Raw genomic sequence first — 25,096 nt, 5'->3', positions numbered from 1 at the left:
TAATAATATATATATGTATAAGAGCAAGTCGTCTTACCATTAGTAGGCCTCATTCACGAAGTCGGTCTAGAAGGGGGGGGGGGGTATAAGGTTACTGCCTATAAAATGGCAGTTTAATGGGTGTCCACTCTCACCCACCGCTTCCTTGAGTGGTGGAGGGTCGTTAGCCGAACGGGTAGGACAAGGACTATAATTCTCCCTTCATTATAAGTATAATGATAAATACTAAGTAACTAAACACTTATAAATTCCCAATCTTAGTTATTTAGGAAAATGTGAATAAGGTGCTAATCCATGAAATTACACTTTGCACTTTGTTTGAGCTGTTAGTGGAGCGTGTGTGGTTAACCGGCACACTAACTGGTTTTAACAAAGTAGGCAAAGGGTTTCTTAAAGTCTATCATAGGCCGGTGGAGCGTGTGTGGTTAACTGGAACATCGGTTGAGTGATAAACATTTAAGAGTACCAAGTAATTTGCATGGTTACTTCACACCTTGTTTAGTGATCCTCGGCATCCCAGTCACAAAACCTGAAGGCCACAATCGAGATTGAAACATGCCATTGAACAGTTCAGTGAATCTCAAAAGATCTAGGAGTTTCAAATCCAAGTAAAACCTAATTAAATTATTTCGTTTTCATGGTGGAAATTGGTGAATCGTCATTCACCTACCTTCAAATATTTTATAGCATGGATTACTACATCCCTCTTCCAAGTTATAAAATATTGTGTTGGGTCCTAGCCTTAATATTTCATATTGGGTGTTATATTAAGGACTTTGTAACATCCAGATTTCCAGGCATGACAATTTGAGTATTTCTTTTTGAGTTATGAGGAGGGACTCGACGAGTTGACGCCTAGACTCGTCGAGTAGGATCGCGATTTGATGACTGGATTAGTGAAGGGACTCGACGAGTCGATGGGTGGACTCGACGAGTCCGTGCCGGCGGCAGAAACCCTAAATCTTTGGGCCTGTGCCCTATTTAAGGGTCCTTATAGCCCTCATTTGCGGTTACCAGTCCAGAGAGAAAAACCTAGAGAGCTTGGGCGAGTTGTGTATGAGAGCAAGCCATTTTAATCCTTTTTGGTGTTGTTTTGCAAAAAAGAAGGTGTTTCCAGCTAGAGGAGGTCAAGATGATTGCTAATCCGTGGTTTCCAAGCTTGGATCTGCAATGTTGAGGTAGCAAATCGAACTCTCCTTCTGTTTTGGTTAAGATCTATGAATCTAGGGTTTTATATACCCTTTTTATGGCTTAAATTGATGAGTTTATGCTCCCTTGATGTGTTAGACTTCAGATCTAGACCCATAGAGGTCCAGAGAGCATTATCCATCTTGCTTTATGAAGTGTTATGGAAGGAATGAACTTAGGTTGCCATTTTTTAGGCTATTTCTTCAAAAGGAACCATATATGTGTTGCATGAGTGTAAAGGTTTCACCTTTACGTGATTAGTGGGTATGGAAAGGTCAGATCTATAGGTTAGAGAAGCGGATCTGACCTCAGAAGGTCATTTGAGTGTTGTCATGGACGCAACTCGTCGAGTTCATAAGTGGACTCGTCGAGTAGAGTCGGGGTTGCCCCACGATTTGTGACAGGAGTAACCCGTCGAGTGAAGGGATGACTCGACGTGCCAAGTGAGGTTAGAAGGATTCAGAGGACCCGCATGGACTCGTTGAGTCGCGCATGTGAACTCGACGAGTCGGGTCAAAGTTTGACCGTTGACTTCAGTTGACCTTAGGGTTTTGTTCAAGCTGATTCAGGAAAGTTAAGGGAGGGGTAGAATGGCCTTCTACCTAATCTTTAGAGATGAGACTATGAAAGGGTATTGATCAGGAATGTTATTCGGATGATAGGAGGAGCCTAGGTCAGGACGTCAAGCACGAGAGTTTATCCGACTTCGTACGAGGTGAGTCTTCTCACTATATTGTACCTAGAGTGGTACCTATGTGTGACCGGAAGGTCTTATATGCTATGAGATGTATGTGTTGTATGCTGTTATATGATATGGATGTGTTATGTATGTTATGAATGCTAAGGACCGGAAGGTCATTATGATATGGACCGGAAGGTCAAGATGATATGGGCCGGAAGGTCATTACGGGTAGGACCGGAAGGTCTACCAGGGTTATGGGACGGAAGTCCTCTGAGACATAGTGACCGGAAGGTCTTATAGCCTTGAGTGGCGTATGTGCGTATGTGGTATTTTGGGGAACTCACTAAGCATTTATGCTTACCATGTTATGTGATATGTGTTTCAGGTACTAGCGAGGATCGCGGGAAGGCGCCGGCATGATCTGTACACACTGATGAAGATTTATGTACTTGAGATTTTGGGGTTGTTTATTGAGTTAATATGTGATACAATGGGTTTTGAAATTGTTCTTATGAAATTTCTTATGATTGAAAATGAAAAATTGTTTTGGAAACTTACGTCGTTACAAGTTGGTATCAGAGCCTTGGTTTGAGGGATTCGGATGCACCTTCGGGCGTATCTGAACTCAAACTGCGGATTTAAGAAAGTTTTTCATAAAAAGGAACAATTTTTCTAAAAAGAGTAAAAGACTTTGAGAAAAGCAGAAAGGAGCAGTGTGTACGATCAGCCAGCGCCCGAACGGTGATTTCCCAAAATACCCTTACATTATGTATTATGAGATATGATATGATATGCTATGCATGCTAGAGTAGGCTAGGTATTCATATTAGGACTAGAGTGGCCTGATTTGTGATGCCTTAGCCTAGGAGATTACTGCTGCTATGTGATGCTTCGAGAGTGAGTAGGTAGCAGTGAGGAGCTTATGAGAGGCCTACCGAAGGGTGGCCTATGCTTAGCGAGGTGTAGAGTACTTGTGATCTGGGATCCTAGGAGGAGGACTTGGGATGAATACTGATGCGGTGTGAAAGGTAGTATAGGGCCCGTACTACTGGAAACATCGGATCAGTGAGCAGTCCAAGTAAGAATCCTTAGGGTACCAAGGAACAAGTAGGGTTGGGTGATCGAGTGCGAGTATACTCGATCGAGTCTCTGGTATCTTTGTGTTGTGTTTCAAAGACATCATGGTTGGTACACCACACGCACCGGAGATCAGCGGTGTTAGCGATGATGAGATTCGCCGTATGATTCATGACGAGATGACCGCGGCGATCCGGAAGGTTAATCCGGAGGATTTTAAGTAGCGGATTGAGAAGTGATGTCATGGTTCGAGTACCATGATAAGTAGCAGATTGAGAAGTAATGTCATGGTTCGAGTACCATGATAAGTAGCGGATTGAGAAGTGATGACATGGTTCGAGTACCATGATAAGTAGCGGATTGAGAAGTAATGACATGGTTCGAGTACCATGATAAGTAGCAGATTGAGAAGTGATGACATGGTTCGAGTACCATGATAAGTAGCGGATTGAGAAGTGATGGCATGGTTCGAGTACCATGATAAGTAGCGGATTGAGAAGTAATGACATGGTTCGAGTACCATGATAAGTAGCAGATTGAGAAGTAATGACATGGTTCGAGTACCATGATAAGTAGCGGATTGAGAAGTGATGACATGGTTCGAGTACCATGATAAGTAGCGGATTGAGAAGTAATGACATGGTTCGAGTACCATGATAAGTAGCGGATTGAGAAGTGATGACATGGTTCGAGTACCATGATAAATAGCGGATTGAGAAGTGATATCATGGTTCGAGTACCATGATAAGTAGCGGATTGAGAAGTGACGTCATTGTTCGAGTACCATGAGTTGTAGCAGGTTGAGAGGTGATGTCATGGTTCCAGTGCCATGATGAGAGGTGGAATGAGAAGAGGGAACATGGTTCGAGTACCATGATTCGTAGAAGATTAAGAGGAGATAACATGGTGCAGGTACCATGATTCATAGCATATCGAGAGGTGGCCATGCGGTTTGACTACCATGGCATGTGGCGGTTAGTATTTCTGGTTTTTATCGGTTATTCCATGGGGATTGTCTAGACTGAGATCAGAGGTGAATGAGTATGGGGCCAGAAGGCCTTGATGAACAAGTTTTAGTGGAGCATACCTTAAAAAGGGAAATCGAGTGAGCTCCGAGGGATTGTGGGTGATATGCCAGTTGGAGTCGCAAGACTCAGGGAGGAGTAGGGATGGTGCATTATGGGAGAATACGGTCTGGGCTGGGCGACCGGCCGATAGTGGAGAGGTCACTTTCTGTGACCCGAATGGTGCTATTTCCGTTTCCTGTGGGAGACGTAAGAGGTGATGAGATTTCGGTTTTTGAGTTTGGGGGTGAGCCATGTGGGATTGCACGGATGGTGATCTCCAACCAGAGTATATGGCAGTAGGTCTGCCGCGAGGTAAAGATATATCTTGAACAGGTCGTCAGTGGGGACTGAGATGGTCAAGGACCAGGATACACCCTAATTGAGTATAGTAGGGCATGTGTTAGCTGCAGCGTCGGACGATCAAGAGGAGTATATCAGGGCGGTGGCCCTTATTCTCTTCGATGGGTATTAAGAGTGGAAAAATGGTTTCTGCTCTTATGATAAGTGACGTGATGGAACGTTGGTTGAGGAGCCGATGATGAGGAGTACGGTAGATCATTACTTCCAGACTAAGAGTCAGGGTTAATACTGGACAGGTGGGAGGTCCGGTGATGGAATGGTGTGAGATTCTGAATGACTAGAGGCAGTCATGCTGGGAAGTTCTGAGGATTTCATCTGAGTCTCAGGGAATTTAGAGTTGCTCGATCTCTGTTGGGAGATCATCGAGCGTTGCGTAGCACCTTCCAAGAGTAGGTGCGATGATTACTGGTGGAAACAGTCGGTGTGATAGATTGCTGGTGCGCCGATTGGGGATGGTTCGAGCCCTAAGTGGGGGAGAACCGGGTATATTATTGAGGGGATCAGAGATTCGATCGAGAATGGTTAGAGATCTGGATATAGAGACCGGCGGTGCGAATTCATTGAGCCCATGGTTGTTGGTGATTGAGACGAGGTGCAGAGCGAGATAATGCATGTGTTATGTTTGAAAAGGATGAGTACCTCCACGGCAAGTGGCCGTTGATCGGAGACCTTGGGGTGAACGGGAATTCTTCAAGGTCATAATGGTGAATTCGAGATGGTTGGCTCGTAGGGTGAGTTCGGCGGTTGAGAAATTTTGGTTCAATGATGGGGCTGTTATTCAGCTTGAAAAGGGCAGAAGTTTATTAGACAACCAATTTCAGGTTGTGGAATAGGAAGATCAGTGGATGAGACGAGACGTCGTGAGGTCCTATGGGGTGTATCGAGGTATCCGAATTTAATGCATTGGATTTCGGATAATTTTGAGTCTTGAGTGGAGACGGCAAGTGGTGGGTCCAGCATCGATGATTCCAGTGGGATCCCTTTCGGTTAATGACAGCAAGTGAGATTGTCCAAGAATATGGATCGTAGCAAGGAAGGTTGTTTTGTTATGACGATTGCCGCCAGATATAGTGATGTATAATTTGGGTAAGTGCATGCACCTATCTATGATTGATCCGCGGATTGTGAATCAGTCAGAGGTTGTTGTGATGCTACAGGAAGCCGTAGTACTCACTAGTCAGAGGTTGTTGTGATGCTACGGGAAGCCGTAGTACTCACTAGTCAGAGGTTGTTGTGATGCTACGGGAAGCCGTAGTACTCACTAGTCAGAGGTTGTTGTGATGCTACGGGAAGCCGTAGTACTCACTAGTCAGAGGTTGTTGTGATGCTACGGGAAGCCGTAGTACTCACTAGTCAGAGGTTGTTGTGATGCTACGGGAAGCCGTAGTACTCACCAGTCAGTGAGAGGTTGTGGTGATACCGCGGGAAGCCGTAGTACTTACCAGTCAGTGAGAGATTGATGTGATGCTACGGGAAGACGTAGTACACACTAGTCAGCGAGAAGTTGTCATGATAAAGTACTCTTTGATCAGAGCATGGCGCAGAAGAGTTTTAGGCATGGGGTGGCCCTAATTTATGAGTTTTTGGGAACCTGGTGGTCGGACCAGGGGCGAGACCGGGGTCTCATCAATGATAGGGAGTCATTATGTTCTGAGTAAGGTGTGGTCATCGCAATCCGAAATAATGGGATAAGTGAGGTACGCATGGTTTGCGGGAAATGAGTTCTGAGTTGAGTGCTTCGTTGGGACGAGTGGTTCCAACTCTGGGTCGGACCAAACTCTCGAGTTTGAGTTTGGCTCTAGTGGTGCGTTGGATAGGCGAGATGAGATTCTGGATTTTGAGGTGGGTTCCATGTTGAGGAGTATTGTTTGTCATCTGATGTCTTAGACCTGTGTGGGTCAGTATTCGGGTACGGGAGGTACCGCAAGTTGCATGGAACAACGAGTAACAGATGACGGAGGTCGGGTTGAGTCGATCTCCAGTTGGGAAGGTAGCATTCGCTTAGGGTTAAGCGAACTTCGTTACTTGTGTGTCACATTGGGCCGATGTAGGTATAGTAAGAAGGAAACCATGGAGACATTTGGGATAATGCAACGGATGACCCTGGAGGTTCAACTGTTGGGTCGAGATCAGACCTGGTACTCAGTGTTAAAAAAGGGATACAAGGGATGCAACTGAGGCTTATGATTTTAGATGTCTGAGGACTTATGAGCGAGCATGATTCTCTTGTGTCAGAGAACAGGATGTTCAAAGTTTATTGTTCGGATGGATTCTGATAGTAGTTCAGTGGATGAGCCCTGGTGGGATGTAAACCCTTTCGTTCCTTGGGGCGTGATTCGGACTATTTTGGTACGTTGGTATGAGTGATCGGTAGCCGATTGTCGGATTTTGTCTTGTGAGAATCAGAGGAGCAGTGAGTTATCAGGGTTTGATGTTCGAAGAGCGAATATCATGGTGATAGTGTGAGTGGGCGGTTTGGCGGCGGGCCAGGCCACTAGAGTTCCCGATTCTGGGAAGGTCAGAAAGGGGTATTTTAGCGACAGAGGGGCAGGTTTTGTTCCAAATTTGGAGATCCTGGTCGGATCCAGGTATTCATGGAGTATGATATTGTTTTGGTGTGAGAACCTCTCAGTGGTGCTTTTCAAGTGTTTGGTTTCTATCTATGTGGTTGAGGAGCGATTTCGAGGACGAAATCTATTTCAAGTGGGGGAGAATTGTAACATCCGGATTTCCAGGCATGACAATTTGAGTATTTCTTTTTGAGTGTTGGTCATAACTTCTTCGTTATAACTCAGATTTCAGTGTTCTTTATGTTTTTGGAAACCTTGTTACAAACTCTACCACTTGGTTCATCCTAATTACGATTATTGATCAATTAATTTTTGACCAAAATTTGACTGGTGTCACAGTACACCATGCGAATTTTCCCGGTTTTCAACATTTCTCGATTTTTGTGCCCAAAACTTGCAAAATTCATAACTTTCGCATACGAGCTCCGTTTTTGACGTTTTTTATATGCACGCGTAGGTAAATTTATACTCTACGACTTTCGTTTAGACTTCGTCGGCTAATTTTGATTTATTTTCAATATTATAATTTTTAACAGACCGGGACAGGAAATCCGTTAAAAAATCATAACTTCTTCATCCGACGTCCGTTTTTATCTGTCTTTTTACCGTTGTACTACTATTGACGAGACCTTCAATTCTCGTTTTTGTCAGCTAAAAATCACTCAATCTTTATTTCGAGTTTTTAGTTGTATACTACTATACTGAAACTTAGAAAAATCATAACTTCCTCATACGAAGTTAGATTTTGATGTTCTTTTTATGAAAGTTCTCGGTTTAACGTAATATACAACTCTCATTTAGATTGTTATGGCTAAAAAGTCTTTTATTGAAAATTCACTTTTTACACTGAACAGTGTTTTGTCGGTTTTGTCGCGGATCTTCGATTGGTCATAACTTCTTCGTTATAACTCGGATTTTAGTGTTCTTTATATTTTTGGAAAACTTGTTACAATCTCTACGACTTTGTTCATCCCAATCGATATTGTTTAATACTTTATTTTTGAGGGTCAATTATGTAAATATACACAGTATGCTAAAATTTCTCTTTATTATTTTAAAAAGAACTACAAATTGACCTACATTATTACATAGGTTTGAAATAACGGTTTGTTACAAAAGGTAATAAAATAATAAGTAGTAATATTCCTTTTTTTCATAATCCATGTTTTTTTATGTCTTGATTGGTTCTACAACAAGTGTCTACAAGACTCTTGTGAAATATCTAGTGGGAGTGCCACAGGTGTATCAATATTTATATGTTTTTTCATTTTATATTTCCTAGACCTTTGGAATCATGTCTTCTTTTCTTGGATGTTGCAGAATGTAAGCACAATTCTCTTTCTCTCTCTCTCTCTCACACACACACACACACACACACACACACTTTATCTCTAAACTTATGTTTGTGTATTGCAGGATTGGGCCAATGAACTCTGAAATCAAGCAACGAAAGGTTGTAGAGCATAGAAAGCATGCAAGATTAACTAAAAAAGCTCGCCCTGAAGAGCTAATTATGCTTACAGTTTGAGACTAAATTTACATTTATGCATCATATAAACAGTATACTTTCTACTGGATTTTTTTAGCTTGCTTCAAGGGTTACAAAAGAGAAAACAAACACTGATAAGAACATGTTAACCATGTTTGATTTGTTGAGAAGGAACAGAACTATGAAGCTTGAAACTTTAGTCCTGAATAGAACATCTTGTTAAAGATGGTCGTGCAGAATTAAAAGTCAATGATAAAGGAGATCATTTAGTTTGTAAGTTTTCAACAAATAATGTTTCTTCAAAAACCTTCTTCTATCAATTCATAAATCACTTATTTATATTGTTTCTTATAGCACCAAGGATTACTCCAGCTGCTAATGCAGTGGCTTCTAAGGAGGTTTCCTACACTCATTTCCTCTTCAGATTTGATTTCAAAGATTGGAAGGTAACTCCATAAGAATATTAGTTAACCCTTTGCCTTTATCTGTATCTTTATCTGTATCTGTACCTGTTATTTTATTGATGGTTGTGTGTTGGATTGACAGTTAATGTTGGATACGGTTGAGGCTGGAGAAGAACTGATGCCACATAGGATTTCGGTTGACACGTCACCTAATTAGCAACTGCACATGAAGAAGCTGGGAATTCTAGAGTGGGAATTGGGACAAGTACTGATTTATCCCCTTCTACAAGTGAGTTTACTTTCTTACCCTTTTACCAAGGAATTTACATTATTATTCTTTTTTTTACAACTGATTTTACCTTCTTACCCTTTACAGTTATCCAGGCGCTGGATGCTTTTCCCAAATTGGTATGGCATTTTAGATCCCATCATCTTAATCATAACTTGGTTGAATTTGTTTATCAGTTTGTAACTTGTGGTTTGATTTGGTTTCATAATATTCATAGTTAGTTTGACTTTGTTATGGAGCTACTTTCCAAACTCGAAAGTAAACAGGTGAGCTACTTGTGTTTGTAACTGTATGATCATAATATATATATATATATATATATATATATATATATATATATATATATATATATATATATATATATATATATATATATATATATATATAGGAAATAAGATGGAATAAGTGGTTGTGGTTGTGTACAGGTACGATCCCACCCCACCCTTACAGGTGGTTCCATTGTTAATGAAAGCTATTGGATGGCAAGGAGGAAGAATACTAGCCCGTGAGACACTAAAACGTGTGGTGGTTGCTGGAAATAGAGCATGGGATGCACTTGTTGCTCAAGGTCTTAGGCCGGTAATCATGTCGTGTATCTAAAATCCAATCGTTGCCATGGCAAGTCGACCTCGATCTAGATCAAGGTCACCAAGGGTTGTTAGTTTTATAGGAATGTATAAGCCATGTTAGCAATGTATTATTTTTGTTTAACATTTGAATGATTATTTGTATGACATATTATACTTTGTGCAATTTATTTTATTTTTTGTGTATGAAATTTTATTTTATATTATGAGACAATAAATATGTGATGTAATTTGAAAATTAGTAAATTTACAAAAAATATATATTTTTTAAAACATTTAAACTTTATGACACGCAAAAATGTGTGTCGTCCTTCTTTATGACACAGGCTTTAATGATACGCAATGCAAGTCGTAAATGTGCGTAGTTTTACGACATGCGAATGCGTTTCATCTTCTTTATGACAGAGCCTTCTTTGACACGCATTGCCCGTCGCAGACGCGCGTCGTAAATGCGCGTCGTAAGGTTACGACACGCAAATGCGTGTCGTCTTCCTTTATGACAGGGCCTTCCTTACCACGCATTTGCGCGTCATCTGAGCATTTTACGACACGCATTATGCGTCGTAAAAGGCTGTTTTTCTAGTAGTGTATCCTTATCCCTAAGATGTAAGCAGCTTCTCCAAGGTCCTTCATAGCGAAACACTTCCCAATCCAGGACTTAACCTCCTTCAAGGTTGGGATGTCATTTCCAATGAGAATTATGTCATCCACATACAACACCAAAAAGCTAATTGTACTCCAAGTAGCATTGACATATACACACGACTCATCCTCGCTTCTCGAAAAGCCAAACTCTTTGACTTTCTCATCGAAACAAAGATTCCATCTGCGAGATGCTTGTTTCAATCCATAAATGGATTTCTCAAGCTTACGCACTCTATTAGGGTACTTTGCATCAGCAAAACCCTCTGGCTGACTCATGTAAACATCCTCAGCCAACTTTCCATTAAGGAAAGCGGTTTTGACATCCATTTGCCATATTTCATAGTCATGAAATGCAGCTATGGCTAGCATAACCCTAATAGACTTAATCTTCGCTACTGGTGAGAAGTCCTCATCATAGTCAACTCCCGGAGTTTGAGTAAAGCCCTTCGGAACCAGTCGCACCTTATAAGCGTGTACCTTTCCATCCATGCCGGTCTTCTTCTTGAAGATCCATTTGCACCCGACTGTCTTACGACCTGGTACATTGTCAACCAAGTTACAAACTTGATTGTCATACATGGACTGAATCTCACTTTCCGTAGCCTCTTTCCATTTAGCAGACTCGGGGCTTGCCATGGCTTCCTTGTACTTGTTAGGTTCATCCAAATGTACCAGTGTGCTATCACTAATAAATGTATCACCTTTAGTAGTAATATGGAAACCATAAAACTCAGGTGTATTTCTAACTCTACTGGAACGCCTTAGAGGTAAGGACTCGTCAATTGGATCGACAGGAGTTTCCTCCTCGGGTTGATCGTTAGTGTTTGAAGTTCCTTCGCCGCTTGACTCTTGAAGCTCTTCAAGGTCAATTTGTCTCCCACTGTCTCCTTGGCCTATGAGTTCTCTCTCGCGAAAGAGTCCTCTCCTCGCAACGAAGACAACATTGTCAATCGGTCTGTAGAAGAGATAACCAAAAGATTTCTATGGGTAGCCAATGAAAATACACCGCTCACTACGAGGTTCGAGCTTATCGTGAGTCTCACGCCTCACGAAAGCCTCGCAACCCCAAACCTTGATGTGTGCTAACGAGGGAACCTTCCATGTACACATCTTGTGAAGTGTTTTGGCAACCTTCTTAGTTGGGACTAGATTTAGGATATGGGCGGCAGTCTCTAAGGCATACCCCCAGAATGAGTTCGGTAACGAAGCTTGAATCATCATGGAACGAACCATGTCCAACAAGGTTCGATTGCGCCTCTCAGCCACACCATTAAGCTGTGGTGTCCTAGGTGGCGTCAATTGTGAAACAATCCCACATTCCTTAAGATAGTCTAGGAAGTCGATACTAAGATACTCACTACCCCGATCGGATCAGAGCATCTTTATCTTCCTGCCCAGCTGATACTCCACTTCTTGCTTAAACTCTTTGAATTTCTCAAAGGTTTCTGACTTATGCTTGATTAAGTAGATATAGCCATATCTACTGTAATCATCAGTAAAAGTCACATAGAAGCGGTTAGAATCCCTTGTGGCAGTTCTGAAGGGCCCACACACATCGGTGTTTATGAGATCCAACAAACCTTCACCCCTTTCACAAGTACCAGTGAAGGGTGACTTGGTCATCTTTCCAAGTAAGCAAGATTCGCAAGTGTCATCCGACCTTTAGTCGAATGACTCCAAAACTCCAGCCTTTTGGAGTTGGCCTATGCGCTTCTTGCTGACATGTCCAAGACGACAATAACAGTTTCATATACACCATTACAAGGTAATGCTTGAAAATAAAAAAAACACCATTATAATAAGCATTAATAGCACCAAATTCATTATCAAATGAAAAACTAAAACCTTGTTTGTACAAACCATGAAAGGAAATAACATTTCTCGCTATTTCAGACGAGTAGCAACAATTATTCAAATCTAACTCTAACCCACTACTCAGCAATAAATAATAAACTCCAATCTTGGTGACATTTGAAACCTTCCTATTCCCCATGATCAAGTTCATCTTCCTGTGCTCCACATCCTTACTTCTTTTTAGTCCCTTCAAATCAGAACAAATGTGAATTCCACAACCTATATCAAGGACCCAAGAACAAGAATGTGATGAGTTATTAGATAGAATAGTATAAATACCTGCATGGGTGGCCTTAACCTTCCCATCTTTGACATCCTGCAAGTATTTGGGGCAGTTTCGCTTCCAGTGCCCTTTATCGTGACAATAGAAACACTCTACTTCCTTAGGAATGGAAGACAGAGCATCAGAACCAGCCTTGGTCCCACTCGAAGAGAATCCATAAAGAGACTTTCCATTGTGGATCTTGGAGGGAGCATTCCTCTTCTTCCCTTTCCCTTGTCCAATTACCATAATAGGGGCAGTAGCTGTAGGAGTGGTTACAACAGATTTTCCTTTGAGACCACTTTCAGTAGTCCTCACTTGAAGTTTGCTCAGAGTGACCTCCTCCTTGTTCATATGATAAGTCCTACGAAACTGATCATAAAAGGGAGGTAGAGAGTGTAGAATGATATCTATGTCCAACTGTTCATCGAAGTTAACATTCAATTTGAGCAAACGATCCACAAACCTTTGCATTTCTTGCATGTGGGCCGTGATGGGTTCACCATCCTTCATCTTTGTTGTAATCATGGAGCATATGATTTCATACCTCTCTTGACGAGCACTCTGATGGTATCTTTCCATCAGGTCCTGGGGCATCTCAAAAGGGTAGAAGTCCTCATAGGAATTTTGGAGTTCAGCTGACATGCCCTTCAAGTTTGTGACTCGGATACCGAGGATCACAAACAAGGTGTGAATAACCATGCAAATTAACTTGGTACTCTTGATGTCAATTATCACCTTAATCAATGTGCCGGTTAACCACACAGGGTCCATTGACCTTATGATAAACATCAAACTACCCTTTTCCACCCTTACTAGTCCATGTTAGTGTGCCTGTTAACCACACACGCTCCACTAACGACTTGGTAAGGTGCAAAGTGCAATTTCATGGATTAGCATCAAATTCACATTTTCCTAAAGTAACTAAGATTGGGAATTTAATAAAAGTTTAGTTACTTTATAATTATCATTATACTTTTAATAAGGATTAGTGTCCTATCCTACCCGTTCGGATAACGACCCTCCACCAGTCAAGGAAGCGGTGGGTGAGAGTGGACACCCATTAAACTGCCATTTTATAGGCAGTAACCTTATACCACCCTTATAGACCGGCTTTCTGAATGAGGCCTACTAACAGTAAGACTGACTTGTCTTATACATATATATATATATATATATATATATATATATATATATATATATATATATATATATATATATATATATTAAACGTATAATATTATAATAGTATAAGGGTTGAATTTTAAACTTTTAAAATTCTAGGGTTTGGAATTAAAGTATTTTTAAGTGTGACTTTACAAATTCCAAACTTGAGGGCAAGTTTTGACACTATTCAAAACTTTTCATTTTCCTAACTTATGAGTTTAATGACTTTTAAAGAAAAGACTTTTGGTTTTCCATAACTTGAGGACAAGTTATGGAGTCCATTAAAACCATTAAGATCATTAATTTAATTAACACAATAATCAAAAATTCATACATGATCTAGTTAAACTCATAAGCATAAGATAATTCATATCATCAATCTTCAAGAAATTAGCCTAATCATATAAACTAATACAAGTCTTGAAATTATGACAATTATCTTTAATTTGGATAAGCATGATTATTACCTTATGAAAAAACATATTTCAAGGTTCAAAAAACAGTTTGGGGTAATGATGCTAATCCAATTTGTGGCCATAAATCGAAAATTTTCCCACTGGAGCACCAACTCAGCGAGTACATGAACTGGACTAGTCGAGTTGGTCATTTTATGAGTGGACTCGGCGAGTCACCCAGTGGACTCGGCGAGTTCACTGAACAGAATGCAGAAATTCGATTTTTCAACTTTGAAAACCAATAATACATCAAGTATAATAGAAAACAATCCTAGGCTCTGATACCACTGATGGGTTTTGAGCATCCTAACAACCTTAAGGTGCTAATACAACCCTAAATGCTTTGGATCTATATTTCCTCTAATTATACATGCAATTGATTTTCCAAAGCATTATCTTAACTAGTGTACAAAACATGGGTACTTGTATAACAAAAATCTAGTTAGGTAACATACATTTTCTGGTAGCTTGATTCCTTGGACCTTTAAGAGCCTAGCACCCCAAATGTGATGCCTCAAATGCTTCACACAACACCACCAACAATGGAGGACTTGAGAGAGAATATCTTGCACACAAAAATCGGCAACGTTCTTCCAAAGATCACTAGGTGCCGATTTTAGTAGCCAAGGGGTTTCTTATATAGTGTGGCAAAACTAGGGTTACACAATGTAAACCCTAATGTGCATGACCTTCCATATTCCTTAGGATCCATGGGTTTAAACCTCCATGGAGCATCCATGGGTTGTCACATTGGTTTAGCCCAACCTAAAAAATTATGGATCATTGGCCCACATTATAAGAATCAATGATTTACACAATCAATTCCCATATATTTAATTATTCTCTTTTGATCACTAAATTAATTCCAAATTAATTCTTGATCAATACTAATTAAATAATTTGATTTCATATTAATATATTAGAACTTATAATATATTAATAAATCATAAATAACCTCTTCTCAAATGTCTATCCTTCAGATTGTTCTGGTGCCATGCAACCCAAATGGACCATGCTACTCTCGGGTCAAGTACATACCAAATATAGTTATGGACTTAGACACCTTATCCAACAGTATGAGCCTTCGATTTACATGCTAGTACGTATTCCTTATTAGAGGATAGAATGGTATGAATAGAGATATGCTGGTTAGATTTTCCCCGTTGTCTGAATGAGGCTTGCTTTGTGGTCTGTGGGGCTCTTGGTGATGTGAATTAACTACTAAGTGGATATGGAAGGTCACATGGGGCATGGGTTGAATAATCTCAGAGTAAAGGACTTGGCCCTATTGCGCAGCTCTTATCTGAGTCCAACCGTTCTAGGATTGAGTCTTTTACTCGAAGGATTATCTGATCTTTTTTGAATGTGACTATATCTATGAGGTAGTTAGTTGACATTAGTGAGAGTCTTTCAGCAGCTAAGGGTTAGGTGAGGTCGAGAACATAGGAAAGCCTAGGAAACGCTTTAGTGGATTCGGTTGCGCTGTTAACAAGCATTCGGGATATCAGTTTGAGAGGGTGACTTGGAGGATCCGGGTTGATTCTTGAGGAAAGTATGGATAGGTGTGGAAGGTAGTATTGGGCCCGTACTATTGAAAGCACATGATCCATACTCGAATCGGGGAGAGTCTTGGAGAATCCAGGAAGCCTATGGGATAAGGATTCTTGGGTATATTCTGAACGCTTGAATGTCAGTTCGTTATGGTGTTGAGCATTCGGGAATGGGATTCAGATTCTGGTTCCGGATCAGGAGCAAGATTTGGTCCGATCGATGCGTGATCATGGTAGTTCATCTCATCAGAGATTACTCACAGAGATTTGGTATGGACCCCGGTGGTCTTTCGTTCATCCAAGGAAGGGATTTTGGAGACTTCGATAGTCGTCTCGAGGCCTGTCGGACCGAAAATAATCGTGGGGCAATTAGGGGCTCACCCGGAGCCCAAAGCCTATGGATCCTTAGAATCCTTCAGGAAGGAGGATCCTATTGTTAGTTCCTGTCATCGGGATCGGAAGGGAGTTTTGCACCATGTTCTCAGGAGGGTCGAAGTATCTTTGGGGAAGGTGATCAGGATTCCTTCAGATGTTGCGGGTATGTCATCTTCTACTGCTACAAGGTGGATGTCGGGAATCTGTATTGCTTTGGAATTGTGAGTAAGTTTTGGATAAGTCAGATCTCAGGTCGGTTCCCTGCTATTGTCTGGGTTATCATGGATTTTTATATGTCATTCTCCATATCGAAAAGTCCTTTGATGAACCTACATAGGGACGTATCTTGCAGAGTGGGTTCCGCGTGTACCATTACTATTTCGGGTCTTTGTCGGGATCCGTTCAGAAGTATTATTTGGAAGATACTTAGCCAGGAAATTGGCGGGGTAGTTCTCCAGTGAATTCAGAGTTCAGTGGTTCTATCATTTGTTCGGGTATGGTCGACAATTGCCTATGGAAGAACTTTGGAGTTCAAAGCACTACCGTTGCTAGGAAAAAACTGGTATCATGAAGATGGTAGTGTTAGTTGCGGGTTTTATATGCATAAGTGTTTGTTCATTGGATGTTCAAGAGAATTGTATTTTCGTATGGGCTGTGTTCGGTTAGAGTTTAGTGGTGCTGCGAGATTGGAAGTGGGAACGAGGATTCGCCAGCTAGGGTGAAGATTAAGGCCTCCAATTGTCAGCATGGGAGGTGGATTTAGGTTGTTAGACTGGACCGGATTTCAAGAGTACTCTTGAAGATTTCAGAGTATGGGCGATCTTAAGTTTTGACTGGTAATTGATTGTTAGCATTGATAAGCATATGTTATCAACATCGGACTGTTAGGAAGCAAGAAGAATTGGGAATCCTTCAATTCTCATGTGCCGTGAAGACTTAGTTGAATCTAAGTGGGGGAGAATTGATCAGGTATTCAGGAGCAGAAATTGGGGTGAAACTAGGATGAGTTTCGCATCCCCGTCAGGTGGGAAGGCGGTCGAGTGGCCGTCTTGGTTGAGGATTAGGTGAGTTGGGAGTTCAAAAAACGTTCCAACATTTGGTTCATGCTTTTCCTTGGCATCGGGTAGCAGGTTTCGGGGACCAGTTTAGAGGTCCAGTTAGTACTCAAGTTCAGTTGAGTGTTAGGTCGAGTGCATGTTCGATCAATATGGAAAGTATTGTAAGACCGCGGGGGTAGCCGTAGCATTCACTAGCGGTCAGATAGTATGGAAAGTGTTGTAAGACTGTGGGGGTAGCTGTAGCATTCACTAGCGGTCGGATAGTATGGAACGTGTTGTAAGACTATTGGGGTAGTCTTAGCATTCACTAGCGGTCGGATAGTATGGAAAGTGTTGTAAGACTGCCGAGGTAGCCGTAGCATTCATTAGCGGTCAGGGAGTGTGAGAAGTGTTGTAGTCTGCAGGTGTAGCCGTAGCATTCACTAGGTTGGTAGATAGCGTGGGCTTGTTGTTAGTGTTGGATTAGGTGAATAAGCCCATAACTATAATTGGTATGTACTTGACCCGAGAGTAGCATGGTCCATTTCGGGTTGCCTATCACCAGGACAATTTGTTAGGATGGACTTTTGAGAAGAGGTTATTTATGATTTAATAATATATTATAAGTTCTAATATATTAATATGAAATCATATGATTTAATTAGTATTGATCAAGAATGAATTTGGAAATAATTTTGTGATCAAAAGAGACTAATTAAATTAATGGGGACTAATTATGGTAATTAGTGAAACATATGGATTGGGCTATTGATCCATGTTGGACTAAGTTTATGTAAGGATCCATAAAGAGTTAGCCCACATGAACCATGGATCATAACCCATGTGTATGGATTAGGGTTAACCCATGACCTCTAGAATCCTACACTATATATATGTTTCTCATACCCTAAAATCGGCTAGACATGTTCTTGGAGTTCATAGGAGCCGATTTTGAAGCTAGCAACCCTTCTCTCAAGTTCTCCTTTGTCCTAGGTGTGTTGTGAACCTTTTGAGGCATCACACTTGGGGTTCTAAGTTCTTAAAGGCCAAATACAACAAGTTCTACAAGCTATATAAAGAGGTAAACTCCTAACTAGTATTTTATGTAGTTTATGTTAATTGTTTGCTAGTTGTAGGCTTAATGCTTTGGAAATAATATTGCATGTATAATTAGAGAAAACATAGATCCAAAGCATTTAGGGTTGTATGTGCACCATAGGATGTTGTAGTATACAAAAACCCAACAGTTAGAATGCGGAAGGAACAGTAGTACCCACTAGTTCGGGTGCAGCAGTGAGGGGGTGGCAAATCCACGGATTGGTCTACAAATTCCCCAGATTAATTAGACCTGGTTGATCCAGTGATAAGCCCGTGGGAACACCACTACAGTTATGAGATCAAGGAAGCAATGGACTGCTTAAGGTGATTTGTGATATAACGCTACCATTGGTCAGGTACCAATTACTTTTAACCTTGGATTTGGTGATGTCAGGATTTGACGCATGGACCCGATCGGTTAGATCAGGAGGTTGTTAGCGCCATATTGGTAAGATAACTAATGGTAATTATTGACAGAAGAGGATTTCGTTCGAAAGTCGTGTGGGGGCGACTGTGTGGGAGTCCTTTAAGCTCAGCGACAGGGCTGAAACCCGGTATTCCAGATGACTGGTGAACGAATTGAGACCAGGGAGGTCTCAGTAGATTTTGGAAAGCATCCATGTGGCAACATGCTGTTTCGGGCCGTTTCAGTGTTTTGGCAGTATTAGTATTAGTGTTTTAGAATTTCAGGTATGGATGGGTAACAGATTGCTTGGGTTATGCTAAGTCATTCACAGCGGGATTATCTGAGCGTTGGCCAAGTATAAGTGATATGCAGGGATAACTGGATCTGTGATTCTGTTTTCTAGTGGGAACCTCGAGTTAGTAGAAGTTGAGTAGTCAGTTGAGAGATAAGTGGACTGGGTTCCACAATAATGATTCAGTATGGGCAGTCCGTCAGGGAGTCAGACCATCTCGAGACTACAAATTCCAGATTGAGTAATGTGATCATAATACGAGGAATTCGTTTATCTTCGGGTTTTAGAAACCTGAGAGGGATGGTTTTGGTTGCCTTGGAAAGGCTAGGTTATGCTCGGGTTTGTCGACATGTCGTTCAAGTTGTCTGGCGAGTAAGGAATGGTAAGGAATGATTTCGAGGACGAAATCTAATTTAAGTAGGGGAGAGTTGTAACATCCCGTTTAGTAAATAAATAAATAGACAAATTAATGAATGAATAGTAGCCCTAAAATCAATAATAATATGGCAAGGTGTTGGATTCGAGGAGTTAACTGTCATAATTTTAGAAGTTAGGGGTTAAAAATGTAAGTTTCAGGATTTATTTTGTAAAGATTTTCAGAACTCAGTGGGTGTTTGGTAAGTATAGGACTTAATATGAAAGGATTTATGGAAGCAGGGGCTAAAGAATAAATTCTGGACCTAACTTGAAAAGGTTTTGTAAAGGAGGGGCCATTTGGTAACATAAGGACTTCAATTGAAATTAATTTGTAGAGGGAGGGGCTGGTTGGTAAAATATTAGACTTAATTTGAAGGGATTTTGGATGCCTGGGGCTAAAAGGGTAAATTGTGGATTTGTTTTGAAATAAAAGGGAGACGGAGGGACCAATTATGTCATTATGGGATAAAGTTCTATAGGGCTCGGGGTATATTACTCGTCACCCCGGTAACCCTAACCCTATAAGAGACATCAGCCGCCACCTTCACCTCCCACACCCTCCAGCCACCGCCACTATGCCACCTACAGTTCGCCATCGAAACGCCACCATCACTTCTGTCGCCGAATGTTGTGTGTAGCCGGGGAAAAACCACGGAGTCCGGTCGAATGAAGTTGCACCGGTTGGAGATCGAAGAAGATGTCATCGTGATTGTCGCCATCTCAGGCTACTGTCATCGCTGTTGGAACCGTAAAACCACCAGAAGCGTCGTCACCGTCTCACCACCGACGAAGAGGGAGAGTTGCGTGCCCGACGTATTGTTCGGAGCATCGAGGTCTGCGAATGTAACATACACGTTCAGTTATCGTGTTTTGTTAGTTTAAAAATGAATATTATTAACTATTATATGGTTTTGAGCATTGATTTCTAACAATATAGTTTTTACGAGGTTTGAACTAAAACTATGTTTAGAATCATTCGGAAAATATTGAAAGTCTTGTGAGATTCCGATCAAAAGTCAACTATTAAAATTAACGAAAATATAAAGTTGGAAATAAGTAAAAATAATTTTATTGAAAGTTGTAGATTATCTCGTTAGAAACATTTAGGCGAAAACCTCATCGAAATCCGAGTTATAACGAAGAAGTTATTACTCATTAAAGTTTCGCAAAAAAACCGGCACGACGCTATATGACGTAGAAAGTGAGTTTTTAATAAACTACTTTTTAGCTTTAGTGATCTAAATGAAAGTTGTAGTATTCGTTAAACCGAGAGCTTTCATAAAAAGAACGTCCAAATCTGACTTCGTATGAGGAAGTTATGATTTTTCTAAGATTCGGCATAGCAGTACACAACCCGAAACTCGAAATAAAGATCGAGTGATTTTTAGCCAACACAACTTAAACGAGAATCGAAGGTCTCGTTAATAGTAGTACAACGGTAAAAAGATAGAAGAAAACGGACATCGGATAAAGAAGTTATGAATTTTTAATGGACTTTCTTGTCCCGGCCTATTAAAAATATAACTTTAAAAATAAAGACAAAATTAGCCGACGGAGTCTAAACGAAAGTTGTAAAGTATAATCTCACCTACGCATGGATATAAAGAACGTCAAAACTGAAGTTCGTATGCGAAAGATATGAATTTCTGAAGTTCGGAACACAAACTTCGAGGTCTGACCAAACTCACGACGTGAAGAAGTATGGCTCACGACGTGAAGTAGATGATCGACACCTCTCGAGCCTAGAAGACACGTGGCAAGCCTACGAACTGACCAAGATCGAAACTCACGACGTGATCTTATATGGCTCACGACGTGAGAGTCAAATTTTTGACCTATAAATAGAGGATCAGCCCTCTTGTTTCCGTTTACACAAAAATGCAACCCTCTCTCCTGTATTGCTGATTGTGAGCTATTTTCCCGAGCCAATAATCGTTAACTGCTGACAGTGTCTAGTCATATTCTACCGGTAAAAACGCACTTAGGGGGTAATTTCATCGCAACATTCGGTTATTTCACGGTGAGTTTAATATAGGGACAATTGTATGTTATGTGTTATATGTGCAATGTGCTTTCCTGTGTTATTCAGGTAGTAGTTTTAATACCTTTGGCCATGTAGAGCATGTCTCGTATCACTTTGGTATTGGCTTGGTGCCTTTGGCCATGTAGAGAATGACTCGTATCACTTTGGTATTGGTATTATGCCTTTGGCCATGTAAAGCATGTCTCGTATCACTTTGGTATTGGTATTATGCCTTTGGCCATGTAAAGCACGTCTCGTATCACTTTGGTATTGGTTTTGTGCCTTTGGCCATGTAGAGAATGAATCGTATCACTTTGGTATTGGCAGTGGGTTAGGTAGGGCTGAAAGCATGTATATCCTAGCAAAGTGATAATCAGAAATCGTTTATTTTCTGTGCCACTTGGGTTGAAGCTTTATGATGTATATCATGTTTATGATCCTGAAATTATTGTGTCTCATTGATCGTAAATCTCCGAATCAAATCATTGGTTGATATGGAAAGCCTGACATATGATACACATATGCCTTTGTTGTTCTTTGTCCCTCTTTGCTTCAGTCGTATTGTTATATATATAGCATAGCGTATATTGTAACTATTGTTGAACTCACTAAGCGTCACCCGCTTATCCCTCTCAGTGTTTAACTATTGCAGGTGATAAGCATCCAGTATAGTCATGTACTGTAAGTAGATGTAGAATAGTTAATATTATCACTTTTGTACTTAGTGTATAATTCCTAGGTAGTTATGTATTTTATGAAACTTTGTAAAAACCTTAATAGTCGGTTTGTATCCAGTCTTTTGTAATAAGACCACTAATGTAAATTATAAATATGCATGTAGCATGTTTTTGACTTTATGATAATGTTAAGTATGAAAGGGGTCTTTTAATCATGGTATCAAAGTAGTAGTTTAAGTGAACTAAATACCACGGATTGCTATTTTGACTTAAACCGTTGGAAGTTCAATATATGAACGGATTTATAGTGAGTATATGGATACAAACCATAGGAAAGACTTAAGTAGGGTATATGTCGTAATTAATATTATATGCTAATTGAATTGTTATAACATGCCTTTGTTTGAATACCTCACTTGCTATAGTGTGCACTAGCATACTTTAAGGGAGATACCTTATATGCTAATATGTGCAAAAAGATAAATAATATACCCGAAAGCGCGAGCACGACTTAGAGATATGTGGTGCCACTTTTTCTGTTTCGAAGCATCCACGTGCCAATCGAACTTAATCTGTTTCCTCTATTCCATCGGCTCAATCTGGTCGATCTGATCCTAGCAGACAAGTACAATCTCATAAACCTTTCGTGGCCGCAATAGGTCACAATCTTTTTCTCTTCAGTCGCCATCGTGTCGAAAATGTGGAAAGAATCACCAAGGTCAATGCAGAACAGAAAAGGACCGGTGATTTGCTATGAATGCGGAGAAACAGGTCACACGAAGCCCGTTTGCCCGAGGAAGAATGTTACATGCTATGCCTGTGGTGTTACTGGCCACAGAAAGCGTTTCTGCCCTACTCTAATTAGCCAGATTATGGGAAGTCAAGCTTTTGTTCAACAACCGGTGGGTACTTCAACTAAAAAGGAGGAGGTGCCAAAAGCTAAAAGCAGTGCATTCCAGATTACCGCAGAGGAGGCACGCGAGGACCCGAATGTTGTGACTGGTACATTTCTAGTTGATTCTAGACCTGCTCACATCTTATTTGATTATAGTGCCTCATATTCTTTTGTGTCTCATGAACATGTACGTTATATTCAAATTGCATGCACTCGCACAACCGTTTCATATAAATACCGCGGGAAATGTGTCATTACTTGCTGATAAAATCTATAGAGATTGTGTCATAGAAATTAAAGGTTATAATTTTCTTGTTAACCTGATTCCTATCTCCTTTCCAAACTTTGATATCATTCTCGACATGAAACTTTTCAAGGTGATAAGGAGACTTACGATAGTTGACATCGAAAACTTCATAAATAAACGGTCGAGGGATATCGTAAAATAAAACCTATCAAGGGATACCGTAAATAGTGTATTAATACCTATAGAGTGGTGTTGTACATTCAAACTATGTTTGAGAAATAATAACACCTTTGGGGGAAAGTTGTGTGTTTGAAGTACATTCGGACGAGATGAATGTTTTGGCATAATCGATGAAGTTGTTCCACCGTTGACCGGATCGAAGCAAGTGATTGCTTACTGAGTTTGAAGAGATGAAAATGGTGATAAATACTTCGATGATATCAAAAATTTATGTTGTGTAAGATTAGGAAGAATTCAATGAAGATTAAAGGAAAGGCAAACAGAGTTTCCATACTCATTAGGCCAATACTTTATCCAATGTCGTGATGTAGTATGTAGTTCGTGTAATGTGGCAAAAGTTGATTTGTACCCTATACAGGATGCTCAGACTTAGTATTTTAAATATAGAAAGTGACAATTGACTTCTATCACATCCTTATGAAATTTCTATAGTGTGTTAACCCAACTTTAACATACAAGATTAGGGTGGTGAAATAAGTTATTGGGTTGTAAAAGGCTGAGTAACTTACTTGTCTAAGTAAGGTAGAATGCTTAACTGAAGAAACAATAAACCCATAGTATTGCACCATAAGAGATGTTGTTGTCAGGAATGACAGAGAACCAAGTTGAAGCTAGTAGAACATGTTGAGATATAGCTAAAATGTAGACTTCCTAGGATTGACTCTTATGAAGTAGACATGAAAGATATACAAATGAGAAGCATACCTTCTAAGATTAATGATGATGTCATGGAAGGATGATATGTATGGAAACTTTCATGAGTTAGAAAATGATCCAAGTAGTTGGAGATCGTTTGTCTCCACACTACTAGGGTAAATTCTGGTATAGTGTGTCTTGCAGAGTAGACACTATCCGAGAAAGAATTTATATGAAGAATTTGGAAGTGAAATTCCTATCAACCTAGGAAAAATATTAGGATATGCTAGGTCGAGCTTATGCATAAAAAGGATTCTAGAATGTGAATTTAAGAAATCCAAGATATGTTTGATAGAAACGTGAAATCCCTAGTTGAGTCTAGGAGAAATTGTTGTATGTACTTGTTTGAACACACTCAGGTGTGACAAGTTTCTTTGTGAAAACTTTTGAATGGTAACTTGGAAAACTGTGAGACAATACTTGGGACGAGTATGAGTAGGTGTGAATAGTAGTAGAGTCCTATACTACTGGAAGCATAGGACTCACAATTGGATCAGGAAAAGTCACAAGGTTACCAAGAAGCTAGTAATCGATTCCGTTTTTGTTCAAGTATGTAATTACCTTCGTTTCGGTGATGACTAAGAAGATGATTTTCGTTCAGAACTTAGTGGTCATAAAGAATCGAGTCTGATTAATATAAATCTGCGAAGTAAGTTAATTGGTTCAGAGAACCATGTTTTGAGTAGTGACGAAACTTCAGTCGGGAGATTGAAGAAGGAAATGGTCGAGGTAGTCGATAAAAGTATAACAGCCTTCATTAAGAGATTAAGCAACCATTAGCTAGAAATGTTACCTGTTATGAAAAGATTATATTACATTAGAACATGAAGGAAGGTTTCTTTTGTGATAGTGTTTTACTAATAGAAACAAGGGTATGGTTCGTTGTGTGTCTTTTGCGTTATAAAATCAAAAGTCATTAGAATATGACCATTCGAGTTGTTGTTGTAGCAAAAGTGAAGACCTTATCTTGGGTTGAGTCTATAAACCAAATTTAAGAAGAAGCAGGAGTCTGCAATGAGAAGAGAGTGCAAGTTTGAGCACCACCAT

This window comes from Lactuca virosa, chromosome 3 (assembly GCF_052849685.1).
Source record: "Lactuca virosa cultivar CGN04683 chromosome 3, Lactuca_virosa_CGN04683_v6, whole genome shotgun sequence".
In the NCBI taxonomy this organism is placed as follows: Eukaryota; Viridiplantae; Streptophyta; class Magnoliopsida; order Asterales; family Asteraceae; genus Lactuca; species Lactuca virosa.
This window is presented reverse-complemented; position numbering follows the sequence as displayed.